The sequence below is a fragment of the Lagenorhynchus albirostris genome, chromosome 14, assembly GCF_949774975.1.
Source record: "Lagenorhynchus albirostris chromosome 14, mLagAlb1.1, whole genome shotgun sequence".
Taxonomy (NCBI): domain Eukaryota; kingdom Metazoa; phylum Chordata; class Mammalia; order Artiodactyla; family Delphinidae; genus Lagenorhynchus; species Lagenorhynchus albirostris.
In genome coordinates this window covers 17,694,956-17,711,352 of record NC_083108.1, presented here as the reverse complement: position 1 = coordinate 17,711,352, position 16,397 = coordinate 17,694,956, and the positions used below count along the sequence as shown (strand labels likewise).

General features: G+C 40.1%; 1 protein-coding gene across 1 annotated transcript in view; it reads left to right on the top strand.

Annotated features, from left to right (window-relative positions):
- The first annotated feature begins 402 nt into the window (after nucleotides 1-402).
- Nucleotides 403-16,397, top strand: part of WDR7 (WD repeat domain 7) — a 374,300-nt gene continuing 358,305 nt past the window's right edge. Inside the window, exon 1 of the mRNA XM_060120872.1 lies at nucleotides 403-507. The gene's annotated coding sequence lies outside the window, so the exon portion shown is untranslated. The remainder of the gene's footprint in view (nucleotides 508-16,397) is intronic.

Here is a 16,397-nt window from a genome sequence, read left to right as displayed (position 1 = left end):
ACACAAACACCTAGACTTGCCATTTCATCCATCCCTCCATCTTGGTCCTCCCAGCATGGGACTCCGAGGCGAGAAGAAAGCCTAGACAAGCCTTCCCATAACAAAAATGGCCGCCATACACTGCCTGCCCACAGCTGACATGGTAGCCTCCGTTTGGTCTCCATGGTAACGCAGGCCGCTCTTTTCGAGCCGGCCTAGGCCAGGCTTGTAGGGAAATGAGGGGAGTTTCCCTCCCCCTCATTTTTTGCGACAGTTGCCGGGAAAGTCACGGCAGTTGGCTGGTGTCAGCTGATTTACTGCAGCGGCGGTGGCGGTGGCGGCGGCAACGGCAGCTTGCAACCTCTCTGGAGAGACGGAGGCTGGGCTGGGGTTACAGTCCAAAGTTTTCCCACGAGGATTTGCCCACCCCATCTCCTCTCTGGATACGTCCTCGCCTTGTCCTCGTTGCCAGGACGCCTGCAGGTGGTGGGACAGAAAATATCGAGGCATAAGATGAAGCTGTGACAGGTAAAGGGCTTTCGAGCTTCCCCGGGGCGGGGGGGACCCCAGCGAGGAATGTGCCCTCAACGTGAAGGTCAGAGGCCGGGGTTCAAGGGTCACAGCTCCGCTCCAACTGGGGGCGGTGCCAGCTGTCAGAGCGCAGCTGCTGGAAGCTCTGGTCTGTGCGGCGCCTGCAGGTTCAGGCCCACGACTAGGCTCCTGTGCCTGGAGCGTGGGTCCTGCCAGGGGTCTCTGGGACTCCTTGGCCTAGTGAGTGACATTTGCTACTGGTGACACTGGCTTTGGTCTTGAGACGGGACCGCCTTGCCCGCAGTGGCAATCTAAACGGGGTGAGATGCTTAATGTTGATGGGTGGGTGGTTCTTAACAGTGCTTTTGGGAAATGCTGTGCTTGCTTTTGGGGTACACATAGCCTCTCCTGGTACTCTTTAGTTTGCCCTTGCCTAAGGTACTGAGACGTCTGTTAGTACACCTGCCCGCTCTCATCCCTTTGCCCTAAGACTTGGTCTAAGAGGATTCCTGCTATGCCTGCTCCCTTACTAGTGGGTCCCAGCGTTCTGAAACTATATGTTTGGAGTTAGCAATACCCTGCCTTGGATTCAAAAATTGCGTTTTATGTTTTGATTCACTTGCTGTGTCAGTTTCTCAGGTCCTAGAATTTGAAACTATGGCAGCTACAGTTGCATCACAGACAGCACTGGAGTTGTTGATGCTGCTGATTTTAGGGTTCAGCGAGAGCTACAGCTTGCTTTTGCATTAGCATTTGCCAGGAGCCAAAAAAGGCAAGCTGTGACTCTTCCCGACGTTTATTGTTTAGGGCTTTATGGGCAGGATGTCAAGAATTGCCTGTTATATGAGAGAAATTGATTGAGTTTTTGAAATATACACACACACTTCTTTATAAGTAATTTGTGACAGTATGGAGGTGGAGGACAGCTTAAAAGTGAAAATAATGTGTTGAAATGCCTTTATTATTTCAAATCGGGCAAACAGAACAGTATAAATACGTAGTAAATGCCTTGTTAATTTCCTTTTTTTAAAAAATGTACTTTATTAAGTGACTTCCCTGGTGGTCCAATGGTTAAGACTCCCTGTTTCCACTGGAGGGGGCGCGGGTTCGATCCCTGGTCGGGGAACTAAGGTCCTGCATGCCGCGCGGTGCGACCAGAAAAAAAAAAATTTTTTTTATTGAAGTACAGTTGATTTATAATGTTGTGTTAGTTTCTGGTGTACAGCAAAGTGATTCAGTTGTACATATATATAATAGTTTGCATTTGCTAATCCCAAATTCCCAATCTATCCCTCCCCCCACCCTCCTTCTGTGCAATCACAAGTCTATTCTCTATGTTTGTGAGTCTGTATCTGCTTTGTAGATAAGTTCATTTGTGTCATATTTTAGATTCCACACATGCCTTGTTAATTTTCAGAGATTGTGAGAAATTCATTTAAGTGTCTATCTTTATTTTAAATTTTGTTAATTTTCAGAGATTGTTAATTTTCAGAGATTATTGTGAGAAATTCATTTAAGTGTCTATCTTTATTTTAAAAATGCTTGAAACCCTACTTAACAGCAAGACCGGAGTGTACACTTTGTTTTTTCTTATTGCCACCTGTAGCTAAATTTTAAAAGATCTTGATAATTGGATAACTCAAAGGGACTGGGCTTTGCCTTGTTTGAATACCACTGTGGGAACTTAAATTTTGAGATAGTTAGCCTTTTCTTTTTTTTTTTTTTAATAGGGGGGAATACCAACCTTTATTTACACTTGGGTTCAAGTTCAGAGCCTTCTTAGTATAGCAAAGTGGTAAAAAGCACAGATCCTGGGACTAAGGTTCATATTCCAACACAGAATAATAAGTAAGTGATAACTGGCAAATGTTACCCACAGTCTCTTCAGTAAAGTGGGGAGAGTATCACCCCAGCTTCTAGCAGCTATCATGGCTGCCTCTGCCCCAGTGTCCACCCTGGGTACTCCACCTCAGAGGCAGCTTAGCTAAGAGACTGTGGGCTCTGCAGGTCTCAGCTCAGTGATTAGGGTGGGACTCAGTGAGTTACTGAACCTCGGAGGTAGCCCCTCACTCCAAGACATTTCACCAAAGGCAAGAAACAGGAACGTGGACTGGTTCAAGGACTGAGTGAGATCTTAAAATTTCCTTTGGTTTTCATTTGGATATAAGCTATGTTTTGAGGCAGAGGAAGCGAGGTGGTCTATCTGTGTGACAGGCTTAGCATCGCAGACTCTAAAGGTAGCGAGCTGGTTTTGTGCCTTTGCCATCGGAAGGTAGGGTGACATTTAGCCTTAGTGGTGTCCTCTGTGTTAGGTGAGTCCTTAAAGTTTGTTTTGTACCTCAAATGCAGAGGATTGAGTTAATTTTTTCAATTCAGTCATCATCATTGGGCTGTTCAACGTGTATCTCCGGTTTTTTTTCCATTTATTGTCTTTTATACCCAGTTTCCACTCCCTCCCCTTGCCCACCAACCCATAGACAACCATTCTGACGTGTAGGATGTGTATCCTTCTGTTGGTATGTTATTAAATGTGTGTTGTTTTGGGTGCCCACATTTTATATAAATTTATTTAATTATTTGTTTACTTTATTTTTGGCTACATTGGGTCTTTGTTGCTGCGCGAGGGCCCTCTCCGCCGCGGCGAGCGGTGGGTGGGGAGGCTACTCTTCATTGCGGTGCGCGGGCTTCTCATTGCGGTGGCCTTTCCTGCTGTGAAGCGTGGGCTCCATGTGTGCGGGCCTCAGTAGTTGTGGCTCGCAGCCTCTAGAGCACAGACTCAGCAGTTCTGTCGCACGGGCCTAGTGGCTCTGCGGCATGTGGGACCGTCCCGGACCAGGGCTTGAACCTGTGTCCCCTGCACTGGCAGACCGACTCCCAACCACTGCGCCACCAGGGAAGTCCCCCTGGGCACCCAAATTTTAAATTTATAGAGATGATATCATGCATGATCTCATTAAAGTTTTTTCGCTCCCTACTCTCTACTATTTAAGGACCTATTTGTGTTGCTGTCCATTGCTTCTAACTGATACACAGTACTTCAGAATTTCCATCTACTACAGTTTATATGCCAACTGTCCTATTTGTGGATACCCTGGTAACGTTCATTTTCCTACCACTTTAGGCAATACTGTGATAAACATACCTTTTAGACCTCTGTGATGCTTTCTTTGAGATACATATCCAGCAATGTGATTTCTGGATCATAGGGTTTTCATATATTTTATTGAAGGATTGCCATATTGTGTTCCAGAACAAGCTGCTGGGGTCTCTACACCTGCAGGTGGTTCAGGAAAGTTTCTGTATCCTTGTAACCCCACCAATGCTTAGTGTTATCCAGCCCCCTGCTTTTTCCAGACGAATGGATGCAAAGTGAAATCTCATTTTAAATTACATTTCACTCTTACTCATGAGCTTGAGCCTTTCTTCATGGGCATTTTATCTTTTTGGGTTTTCCCTTTTGTAAAATTGTTTATTCCTTTACCCATTTTTATTCTGAGGTTTCACGCCTTGTTGACCTTCACAAGCTCCTTGTATTTCCTAGATACTAGTCCTTTAAATATTGTATCTGTTCCTATTCTGTCATTTGTCTATAGCTTTTTTTATGATGTCCTTCATTGAACAGAAATTTTCTACTTGATATAATCAAATTAAAATTTTTTTGCCTATGGTTTGTGTTTTGGGGGTTTTGTTTAAGAAATCTTTCCCCAAAGATTTGTCACAAAGCTACCTATTTTTTGTACTACTAACTTCATAGTTTTCCTCTAAATTTATAGGTATTGAATGCCTCCAGAGTGTCTTTTTACATGTCACAGGGCAGAGATCCAGTTTATTTTCCATATAGTGTGCCAGTTTTCCTAGTGTCATTCTCTCCTTTCCCCACAGATAAGTGGTCCCGCACTTACTGTATATTAACCTCTCATAGAAGCTCTGAAAACTGCCTTCTGTTCCTTTGGCTTACTTGTTTGCTCTTGCTCTAATATCATGCTGTTTTAGTACTGTGGCTTTGTATGGTTATTTTTTCCTACATGAGTAAGTTTTCCTATTTATTTTGTTTTAGCTTTATTTTGAAATAATTATAGATTAAAGAAGTTGCAAAACTAGTACAGAGAGGTCTGGGTTCCCCAATGGTTACATTTCATATAACTTCACCCAATTTCCCTCAGCTGTTACATTTTATACAACTATGGTGAAATAGCAAAACCAAGAAATTGACATTGGTACAATACCTGTATATAGTTCTATGCCATTTTATCACCTGTGTAGGTAGATACCTGTAACTACCACTGCAGTCAAGATACAGAACTACTCTATCACCACTAAGACCTCCTTTGTGCCACCCCTTTCAAGTCAGTTCCGTCTCCCTTCCTCTATTATCTCTAACCCCTGTTCACTAGTCAATTTTCCGTTTATACTTTGATCATTACAAGTGTGCTGTATAAATGGAATTAGACAGCATGTGACTTTTTGAGATTGAGACTCATCTGAATTGTTGGGTGAGACAATTTTTGAGACTCATCTAAACTGTTGTGTAATTTGGGTAGTATTCCATGGTATGTATGTACCACAGTTTGTTTAAACATTCACTGGGACATTGGGGCTGTTTTCAGTTTTTTGCTATTACAAATAAAGCTGCCTATGGACATGCTTGTACAGTTTTTTTTGTGGATATAATTTTTCACATCTTCTGGGATAAATGCCTAGGAATGTGATTGATAGGTGGTATGGTGAGTGTACGTTTAGTTTTTGAAGAACTTGCCAAACTGTTTTCCAGAGTGGCTGCACCATTGTACATTCCCACCAGCAATGTATGAGAGACTGAGTTTCTTTGCATCCTCGCCAGCGTTTGGTAATTGTCACTATAATTCACTGTGGTCTTAATTTATGTTTCCCAAATGGCTAATGATGTTAAATTTCTGGTAAGGCAAGTTTTCCATTCTTTTTCCATTTTCAAAGTTGGCTTAGCTATTTGTGGATTTTTATTCTTTTCTATATATTTTGGAGCTAGAGTTTCTAAAGACAGCACAACTAGAATTTTGATTTAGTATGCATTGAATTTATAGGTTTATTTTGGGGACAATTGACATTTTTATAATATTAGATCACCCTATCCAAGAGCATGGAATGGCTTTCCATTTATGACTGAGCAGGAAGAAATTCTTTGCAGTTTTAAAAAATATCGTGAATAGATACTAATTTAAAGTAGATTATTGCTGATAGAAGAAAATGCTACTGATTTTCATATATTGATATTCTACCTTTGTGTGTGTGTGTTCTACTAGACAGAGATCAAAATCCGTAGTGTAAATCTTGAAATAGTTTTGGTACTTGTAGAGTTAGGCCTGGAACTAGGTAGTGCTTTTATTCCTGGTTTATCTGTTACATTTCTCTGTGACACTGTTTTGTTTGTTGCGATGGATAAACTCAATGATTAGAGTATGGGGGTTTATAGGTTCTAGTCCCATTTTGTCCATTCATTGTTGCACTTTACAGAGAGTTCGTAATCTTACATATATGCATGCCAGTGATCGTGGGCAAAACCAACTGAGAGCTTATGTGTGGCTCAGTGAGATCCTGTCATCAATAAGAGGATACCTTACCTTTCTACTTATAGATACTATGATTGTGATGTTAACTTAGAATTCGAACTCTGTGCACATTCATTTGCCTTGATCTGTATCTGATACTTAAAGCCACTTTGCTGATAAGAGCACAAAAGATATTATTGGAAGAAGTCCTACACCATGACTGCATTCAGAAAGTCCTGTCCAAGTGGAATTTTTTTGTTTTCTATTAAGTAACATATACACGATATTCATAAAATAGTAAATATTCTAAATAAAATTAGGCATCTTTTCCAAAATGTGTTGGTGATGTTTAATGAAAATGTGGGTTTTTTGGGCTGATGGTTTCTTGTGTTAGTAGTCGTCAAAAAATGTTGGAACAATAAAGTGTTAGGGCCCTGGTCAGTTCAGGGCGGAGAAAATTTCTGAAGTACTGGGAGTTATTCTGTAGGCTCTTGTAGAATAGAAAACTACTGGAAAGACGTGGCTTTTTAACCACTGCCTCCCATTCAGTTAGCAATTGTAATTTATGACCCTTCAAACTCACTGAAAACATTTTACTAGTGTTTTGCGCATACATATTTCTCTCTGAAGGTTGGTAGTTAGTATATGTCAATGATAACAGATTGATAGAATGTGCCAGTTACCTTATGTTCTCACATTCAAGTTGTTTATTTGGCTGTCTTCCTTAAGGGCTCTTCTTTTTTCTAAACATTTCAAATACAAACAAACAGTAAAAAACCACCATTAATGGGAATGAAAAGTTCGCTCTAATGCAATATCAGTTTACTTAGTTTGAAACAGTTTTGTGATTCACTAACAGGCCTTGGTGAGTGTGGTAGCGATTAGTTAAAGTAAACCATGTTAGGTGATTTGCTGCATAGGTCCTAAGACATGTCTTGTTGTGTATGTGTCACAGAGTAAAAGAGGCTAGAATATAGGTGCAACCTGCAGCTGGGGAAAAGCAATTAGTACATTAACAGGGAGTTGATTAAGGAGACTTGTGTTAATTGTTGGCACTATTATAGAAAAATTCATTGAAAAGAAACTCTGAAATCCGAAGCATGTAAAATCAAGATGTATTTTAATTTATTGATGGGTACAACATTTTTAAAGCCAAGCAAATGAACGTCATTCATTACTTTGTTCATTTATCGAGTAAATATTTGGGTACCTCATATGTGGCAGAAATTCTAGGCACTGGGAATACAGTATAGAACAAAACAAAAATCATCACCTTCTTGGAGCTTGTGTTATAGTGGCAGATTCAGACAGGCTATAAATAAGTATGACACTTGGTATGTTAAATGACTGTAAGTGCTCTGGAGAAGTATAATAAAATACCATGGGAGTGGTGGAGTTTGCAATTTATGCTGGTCAGGAAAGGCCTCACTGAGAAGATGACATTTTAGCAGAGACCTAAAGTGGTTGAAGGAGCTCTAAAGATGGACTTGCCATGACTTGAGATGCGGAAGACTGTGGGAGGGGCAGATTTGGGGAAGAAGACCAGAGACTCACTTTTGAACATGTCAAGTTTGAGAAGCTTATTAGCTATCCAGATGGAAATGTTGAGTAGGAAACTGCATATGTGGAATCAGAAGAGAGCCACCAGCTAGAAATTGGGAAATTGTTAATGTATAGGTGGTATTTAAAGCTGCGAGGCTTGGTGAGATCACTGAGGGAGGGAGGGAGGGAGTATTGCCAGAGGAGAGAAGTCCAAGGACTAAGCTCTGGGTATGCCAATATTTAAAGGTCAGAAAATGAGGAAAAATAGAGACTAAAGCCATAGACTTTAGCCTGCTACTAAAGGTAGCAGGAAAGTGTGAAGACTTGGGGGCCAAGTGAAAAAGTGTTTCAAGGAGGAGGAAGTATGAACTATGCCAAATGCTGTTGGTAGGTCAAGAAAGATGCGGATTATGACTTGACACTGGGTTTAGCAATGGGGAGGTTTTGGTGACCTTGTCAAGAGCATTTGTGTGACAGGTGGAAACTTTTCTATGATCTATGCATTGATATAAGGAGGGGGATAATGTTACAAATGAGGACATTCTGATTTGGAAAGAGGTACATATTTCCTTAAGGTTACAGTTAATAAATGGGGGAGCTGGGTCTGCCCTAGTTAGTGTGAGTCTCAAATCTTCATACTTACTCAACACAGCTTACTGATCCCCATATTGTGACAGTTCATCTTCTATTTGGGAAAGCATGTTTGTTTTTTCTTCTGGGTATTTTAATTTATGAACAATGAGAAGCTTCAGTGCTCAGTTTAGAGTTTTGATGACAGTGTGAGGGAAAGCAGTAGGAATGGTTGGGGATGGAGGTGAGATTAGAGGTGGTTCGGGAGATAAGGTTGAAGTTGGTTCTACCAGATGGGATCTGTTTACCTAAAATGTAGGGGCTTGGTGGGCATAGTTTGCTTTTAGGTTAATCAGTAACTCTTGAAACTGAGGCAGGTTGGTGATGGATAGAGCATAAGTAGCTGCAGACATTTAAAATGTGATTCATATGCCTCAAAATCTATGAATCATTTTTAAAATTGTGATTTATTTTTGACCAGATAGCTCTACAGTTCTTCAAAACCCAGCTCTTGCTTGCTCAGGGCTGTCTTAGCAATGAGAAGTAAGTGTAGTCTTCTGTTGCCATCTGCTCATGCCACATGTTCTTTTGAAACAGAATACTGGAACTTCCTTTAGCAAAGCCATCCTAAAGTGTCAAGTTCACTGGGAGGAGATTTCTTGCCACTCAAATAAGAGAGGATTATCTTGTCAACTTAGCGACAAGCTTGGTGTTGAGAAGGTGGTGTCCCTCACAGCTGTTTAATTCCAGACACCCTTTGTTCTGAGGAAGCAACTCAGTTAATTCCTTCATGCATTTTATGATCTAGCTATCTCATTGCATTATAATAAACAGTCTTCATTACCTGATTCAGTGTTTTCTAAGTCTTCAATGAGTTGATAGCAAAGGCACAAGCACAAAGAAAATTCATAATATTAATGACTACTTCCTTCATCAAACCATGAATTTGACTTGAACACACTTTTTTGACAAATGATGTAGGGATGTTCTGAGAATTTGAATAAACCTTTAAAGATTTCTTTCTTCATTCATTGCAGTGGTGGCAGTAGGTTTAGTTATTTAGTCTGTAGTCCCTGCTTTTCATAATCCCCATTGGTAGGTGGGTAGTGGAGGCCTGCTTGCTCTTGTTCATGTGTGCCTGTTCTCATGAGAGAGAATTTGAGTTTGTTTTTGTCTGCAGGTCTCAGAGGGCCTGCCTTGGGGCACAGGAAGCAAACAGACCAAGACAGTATTGACTCTCTGGTGAAAATGCCTGTATTCCTGGGCTAGAAATACATTTTGCTTTTGCATTTGAGCATTAGAAAGGCAATATAGAGAAATGAACATTGATCTGATACTAGATTTTTCATATGTAATCTTTTTTTATAGCTTTTAGAAATCACATGGGATACCAGTATCCCATGAGATTTGGCGAACAGTATGGTCTTATCAGAGTATCACTCCATAGGTTATTCATGGTTTTAAAGGGGAAAATAGCCTTAGTCAAGTGGTCATGGGTGGCATCACTGATAGTGGGACAGTGTAATGTTACGTCTCCTGTGGTGATGCAGTGTGAAGTGTACATCACCTATGAAGGATACTTGCCAAACATGTTTCACTTGAGTTCGATGATGCCTTTAGATCCAACTTCCAGTTTATAGGAAGAAGAGGAGATAGATGAACATGTGATAAATGACATTGTAAATAAAATCAGACAAATATAAAATCTGGAACATTCTACAAGCAATTGGTTTTGTTTATTTAAAGTTAATACGAAGAGTGCAAGTTAATATGAAAAATGAAGTAGGACTCTTCTAGAACTAAAGAGTAAAGAGGCATCACAACCAAATGCAGTCAGTAAAACTTGAATATTTTACTTACTGGTTTTAAAAAAATTATAAAAGATATTTTTTAGACAGTCAAAGTAATTTGAATATGGACTGGATTTTAGATACTATTAGAGGATTATTATGGTATTGATAATGGTGATTGTGATAATGGCATTGTGTTTATGAAGGAAAATGTTCTTATTTTTAAGCTTGGTATTTAGGGGTGAATTGTCATGATATGTGTAGGTTATTTTCAAATGGCTCAGCAAAAAAAAAACTCTCGCTTTATATACACATTATTGACAAAGGAAATTTGACAAAATATTATTTATGGAGTGATCTTGAGTGATCTTTATACTATTTTCAAACTTTTTGTATATTCAGCATTTTTTGTAATAAAACGTTGGGGAGAATCACAAGGGGAAAAGTAAATATCATCTTAAGCCTTTTATTAAAAGAACAATCAAATTTCAAAAATATTCCCTTGGGGGACTTCCCTGGCAGTCCAGTGGTTAAGACTCTGCACTTCCACTGCAGGGAGCACAGGTTCTATCCCTGGTCCGGGAACTAGGATCCCGCATGTCACACGGTGCAGCCACAAAAAAGGATTAATCTCCAAAACATACAAGCAACTCATGCAGCTCAATATCAAAAAAACAAACAACCCAATCCAAAAATGGGCAGAAGACCTAAATAGACATTTCTCCAAAGAAGATATACAGATTGCCAACAAACACATGAAAGGATGCTCAACATCATTAATCATTAGAGAAATGCAAATCAAAACTACAATGAGATATCATCTCACACTGGTCAGAATGGCCATCATCAAAAAATCTAGGAACAATAAATGCTGGAGAGGGTGTGGAGAAAAGGGAACCCTCTTGCACTGCTGGTGGGAATGTAAATTGATACAGCCACTATGGAAAACAGTATGGAGGTTCCTTAAAAAACTACAAATAGAACTACCATACGACCCAGCAATCCCACTACTGGGCATATACCCTGAGCAAACCATAATTCAAAAAGAGTCATGTACCAAAATGTTCATTGCAGCTCTATTTACAGTAGCCAGGAGATGGAAACAACCTGAGTGTCCATCATCGGATGAATGGATAAAGAAGATGTGGCACATATATACAATGGAATATTACTCAGCCATAAAAAGAAATGAAATTGAGTTATTTGTAGTGAGGTGGATGGACCTAGGGTCTGTCATACAGAGCGAAGTAAGTCAGAAAGAGAAAAAAAAATACCGTATGCTAACACATATATATGGAATCTAAGGAAAAAAAAAAAAGGTCATGAAGAACCTAGGGGTAAGATGGGAATAAAGACACGGACCTACTAGAGAATGGACTTGAGGATATGGGGGGGGGAAGCGTAAGCTGTGACAAAGTGAGAGAGTGGCATGGAAATATATACACTACCAAACGTAAAATAGATAGCTAGTGGGAAGCAGCCGCATAGCACAGGGAGATCAGCTCGGAGCTTTGTGACCACCTAGAGGGGTGGGATAGGGAGGGTGGGAGGGAGGGAGACGCAAGAGGGAAGAGATATGGGAACATATGTATATGTATAACTGATTCACCTTGTTATAAAGCAGAAACTAACACACCATTGTAAAGCAATTATACTCCAATAAAGATGTTAAAAAAAAATAAAGAGCTCATCTCCACTTTTGTAGAGCAGAAGGGTGAATTTGGAGCTGAGAAACAATAAATTGATAACTGGCACTGGGAAGGTCTTTTGATGACACTTGTATCATCTGAAAGTTTCACCCCCATTCTTGATAAAAATTTTGCTGGGTGTACAATTTATTTTTTCCTCAGCACTTGAAAATATAATTCCATGGTCTTTTGACTTTAATTGAGAAGTCAGCTGTCAAAAAAAAAAAAAATTCCCTTGGGAGTTCTGTGGTTGCCTAGTGGTTAGTATTCTAGGCTTTTACTGCTGTGTCATTCAATCCCTGATAGGGGAACTGAGATTCCACAGGCCACTGCAAGGTGCAGCCAAAAAGAAAAAAAGAAAAAAGTCCAAATCTAGTGAAAAACAGGGATGAAAGATCCTCCCTTGTTCCTTGAAGTTTTCTTAGAGCTTTCTAGGCCTTCACATAGCTAGGCAGAATAAAGCTGAAAAAATAGGAAGAAGATAATTGGGAGAGTACGCTGTACCAGAAACCAAAGAGAGAGGGTTGAGAATTAGCAAATGATCAGCCGTGTCAAACTAGTAGCTGTGTAAGACTGAATATAATGTAAGGACTGAGTAAGATGGTTAGAAAGAGTAGGTATCAACAGTCCATTAATGTCAAAGAATCCTCTCTTTCCTCACTTCTCTCCTAAGGCCTTGCTTCTCTCTGCAATATTGGAGAGTTCTTTCCTGGAGTATCACATTAGAGAAATGTTGACCTCTTCATGTAGAGGGAGGGCAATCTTGAGCAGCCTTAGATTAGGTGTGTTTGAAGATAGAACCTAGATTACATGAGGCCTTTTGTAGTAAGGAAATGGAAACACTATGTTTAAGACCGTGGGTTTCAAGATGTTGATTGTAATTACAGTGAGAGAAACAGAGAGATAAAATGAGAGAAAGAATGAATGAGAGAGAGAGAGAGAGAGAGAGAGAGAGTGATTACTAGATTTACAAGCAGAGGCTATTAACAAGTGAAAGTGTTTTGGACAAAAATGAGATGTGAACATGTTTGAAGGACAAAGCCTAATTTAACTGAAAGACAGATGAAATGGTAGACAGTGAAAGGATAATTAAGGGAGTAAGATCCTTCAAAGAGTCCAGGAAGAATTAGATTTAGCAAAAAAGATGAGATAGTCCTTCCTCAGAAATATCTTGCTTGGCACACAGTGAAAGCTTAATAAATGCTAATTATTGTTATTCTCTGTTTTTTCATTCAGTAAGTACATATTGGTCACTAGTAAAAGTCTGTAACTATTCTAGGTGCTGGTAAGTCACCTCAAATCCCAGTGAAATGCAGTTTGCTTGATAATGATTAAATAACAAAGATGGTGGGCTTACGTCAATGATTTGGTTTTACTCTTCAGGGAAACAGATTTTAGTGGAATGGATGCATTTGTAAACAAATAACTACAAACAAAGTGACGAGTGTTCTGCACCAGTGTGTAGAAAATCTTGTGAAAACGTGGTTGCAGGAGCAGTGAATCACAGGTTTTGGGACAGGGCACTCACAGCAGAGAGGAGCTAGTGTTGGAACAGGTTATAGGCTAAAGACAAATACTTGTTAAAGTTAAACGGTTTTTTGAAAACTCCATGTTGTGTGTGTATGTGCATCTTTAAAATAAAAGAACCTGGTGAATCACGGCCATGGATTTTATTTTATTTGTTTATTTATTTTGGCCCTGCACATCTTGTGGGATCTTGGTTCCCCTACCAGGGATCGAGCCTGGGCCCCTTGCAGTGGAAGTGCGGCGTCCTAACTGCCGGACCACCAGAGAAGTCCCGTGGGCCATTTAATTTATTTATTAAACTGTCTTTTGGAATACAGTGAAATACCCAAAGGCGGGGGGAAAAAACCCCTTAAGACCAAAGGATTTATCTTGAGAATCAGGATTCCCACACAATCCAGTCTCTTATTTCTCTTACTCTTCCTTTTCAGAGGTAGTTTTCATTACTGTTTTTTTTTTTTAAATTTGGTATCATTACAGAATTATTCTAAACGTTTATGTGTGTGTGTATTACAGATGTGTGTAGATACATATATATACCCCTTTTAGAACCTAAAATGGGAATGTATTTTATACACTGTACTGCACCTTTTCATCCCACTATATATTTTGGAGATTATTTCATATCTCATGCTGCAGTGTTCCATTGTAAGACTCTAATAATTTATTTAATCCCTGATTTATGGGCACTAAAGTTCTTTCCATGTACCCATTAACAATTAGAGAAATTTTCAAGCACATAAAAACAGTAAGAACAATGTAATGAACACTCTTGTACTAAAAGGAACCTCAACGTTTATTTTTACAGTTTGGGTTCCCTGGCAAGCAGGTTCTGAGATGGAGATTAGCACTGAGGTTTATAAGGGAGTGCTTTTAGTCCGACACCCGGGGAAAGGAAGCAGGTTTGGCCAGAGGGAGAAGTTGAGCTGTAATGAGTCTCAGCGGAAGGAATCTCAGTTGAGCCTGGGGGTAGTTCCAAAGATGGAATGACCCTTCAGAACTATACTGAATTGATATGAGGGGGCCTGGCCTTTACTGTTTATCCCTGGATTGATCAGTTGTTGGATGTGGACTGTCCTACTGGAAGGCGGCAAGGTGTCTCCCTTTGGCTGGGGCAGTCGTTAGTGGGGGCTGACAGCGCAGTGCTCTCAGTGGCTGGGGTAATAAGTCCTTTATTCCCGAGGTGCATCTGGATGAGTACCACCCATCACACTTATGTTCCTGTTTCATCTTCATCCCTTCCAATACCTCTTACCCCCTCTTCCCCTCTACCATCTCCCACATGCCAGACCCCAGACATCAGATCATTTCATCCCTAAATACTACAGTTCTACTTACCTTTGAGTAATGTGTTTTAGTAAAATCTTGATTAACCAGATTGACTGGAGCATGAAGTTTTCTGGTAAATGGAATTTTGTGGTAAATGCAGACAACATAGAATAAGGAAGGGTATTTACTTCATTAGGAATCAGGAGGTCTGAGCTCTGAGATGAGTTTGCAGTGTAATTTTGAGAGAGTTGCTGAAGGACCTAAATGTGGCGGGCGGGAGGAGGGGCTCAGCGGCCCCTTCCCATAGTGAGTAGTTATGTTTAGGCAAAACTTTGTAGTCTTCTTTCCCTTTTATGGCAGATTTTGATAAAACTGCGAAACAGGGTTTAATTTTCTTTTCTATCAACTTTGAATTTGGAAAATGTGAGCAACTAAGCTCTTCTGTGCCTATTTAAATTAAGGGAAAAAAAATCCACTAAGGGGATTGCCGCTCACAGAACCTGAGAATAAAACCTCTTAAAGTGGGGTTTGCTCCAGGGGCTGCTAGATAGGTTTACCATTCTGGCTCCCCCAGGCTTGGAGTCAGCGCTGATGTTACAGTTTCACAGTCCAGTCACCAACACCTTCCTTGCCTCTTACCCTGGAGCCAGTCTGTTCTTGGTAACAGTGAGAAGTCCGTGTTCCCACTTTAGTGACACCTGGGCTGTTTGTTAAATTATCTTTAAGGAGGAAGGGCCCCATTGAAGGGTAAACTTGTAATAAATTGGAATTTCAAATATTATGTACTTGTGTTTATAAAGAATAAATAAATAAATATCCACTCAAATAGATCTCTATAAGATGGTAACGAGCTATATACTTCTCTCCATTTCTATATTAGGAAGGCAGTTTTTTTTTTTTTTTTGGTCAGTTACAAAAGCCTTTCTTTTACAACTGCTTAAATATCAAAAACAAAAGCAAAACAGCAGGAGGTTGACCCATATTTCATCAACTTTTGCAATGACTTGGTTCACTGATACAGGCAAAGGGTGATTGGATTTTTCCCGTTCACGTGGGACGATTTTTGTTGAGTTCTCTGGTGCCATTTTGTGAACATATTTCCTGAGCTCTAATTTCTCTGAGACCAGATTATGCCTCTGTTTCTCTGTTGCCTCATTACGTTCTTATTTTCCTCTCTCCCTCCTCCCTCCTCCCCCCACCCCCATGCTTGCTTACTTTCTCTTATCACTCTGCTTCGAAAGTAATGTTGCCTAATCTGGCTCCCTGTGCACCAATGCTGAATAAAAATACGGAGACAGAGAAATGGAAGATAAGAAATAGAGAGGCTTTTTATTTTCTTTGCCAGGCAAAGGGAAGGCATAGCAGGCTAGTGCCTCAAGAACTGTGCCCCCCGCTTCCTGGGGAATTACAGGGATTCTTATAGGGGAGTTCTGATAAGGATCAAAATGGTGAAGGTCTTGCATTCTTCTTCTTGCATTATTTCAAAACAGTCATTGCTGGAGTCAGGCAACCTGGTAATTGGGTCCGTTAGCCTCTGGGTTATCGGTCTACATATGACCTCCTTTCTGAAATGCAGACAGCTACAAGGGGTTATTTGCTACAAGAGTTTATAGGCAGAGTAAAGAGTAAATACCAGGTGCAGGGTGTAAATTACCTAAATTACACAGGATTAGGGGTGACAGGTTAGTTTTGTGAAGGACAAATCTAACTATAGACACTACAGATTAGTAACAGTTAAAATAAAACTAGGATTGATTAACTCATGCCAGTTTATGTTTCTTCTCTAGCCTGTTCACTGTTCCCTTTATTTTCCTGGTTATCAGGAGAGGAAAAACCTCATTTCTATTTTTGTTGCAACAGTAATAGTCATTCATGTCTTTTTCTTGCCTCACGCCTTACATATTTCATCAAACCCGATGATTTACTGTTCTTCTATAATGCCTTATATTTTCTTTTTCTTTCAAAACTCTCATCATTTT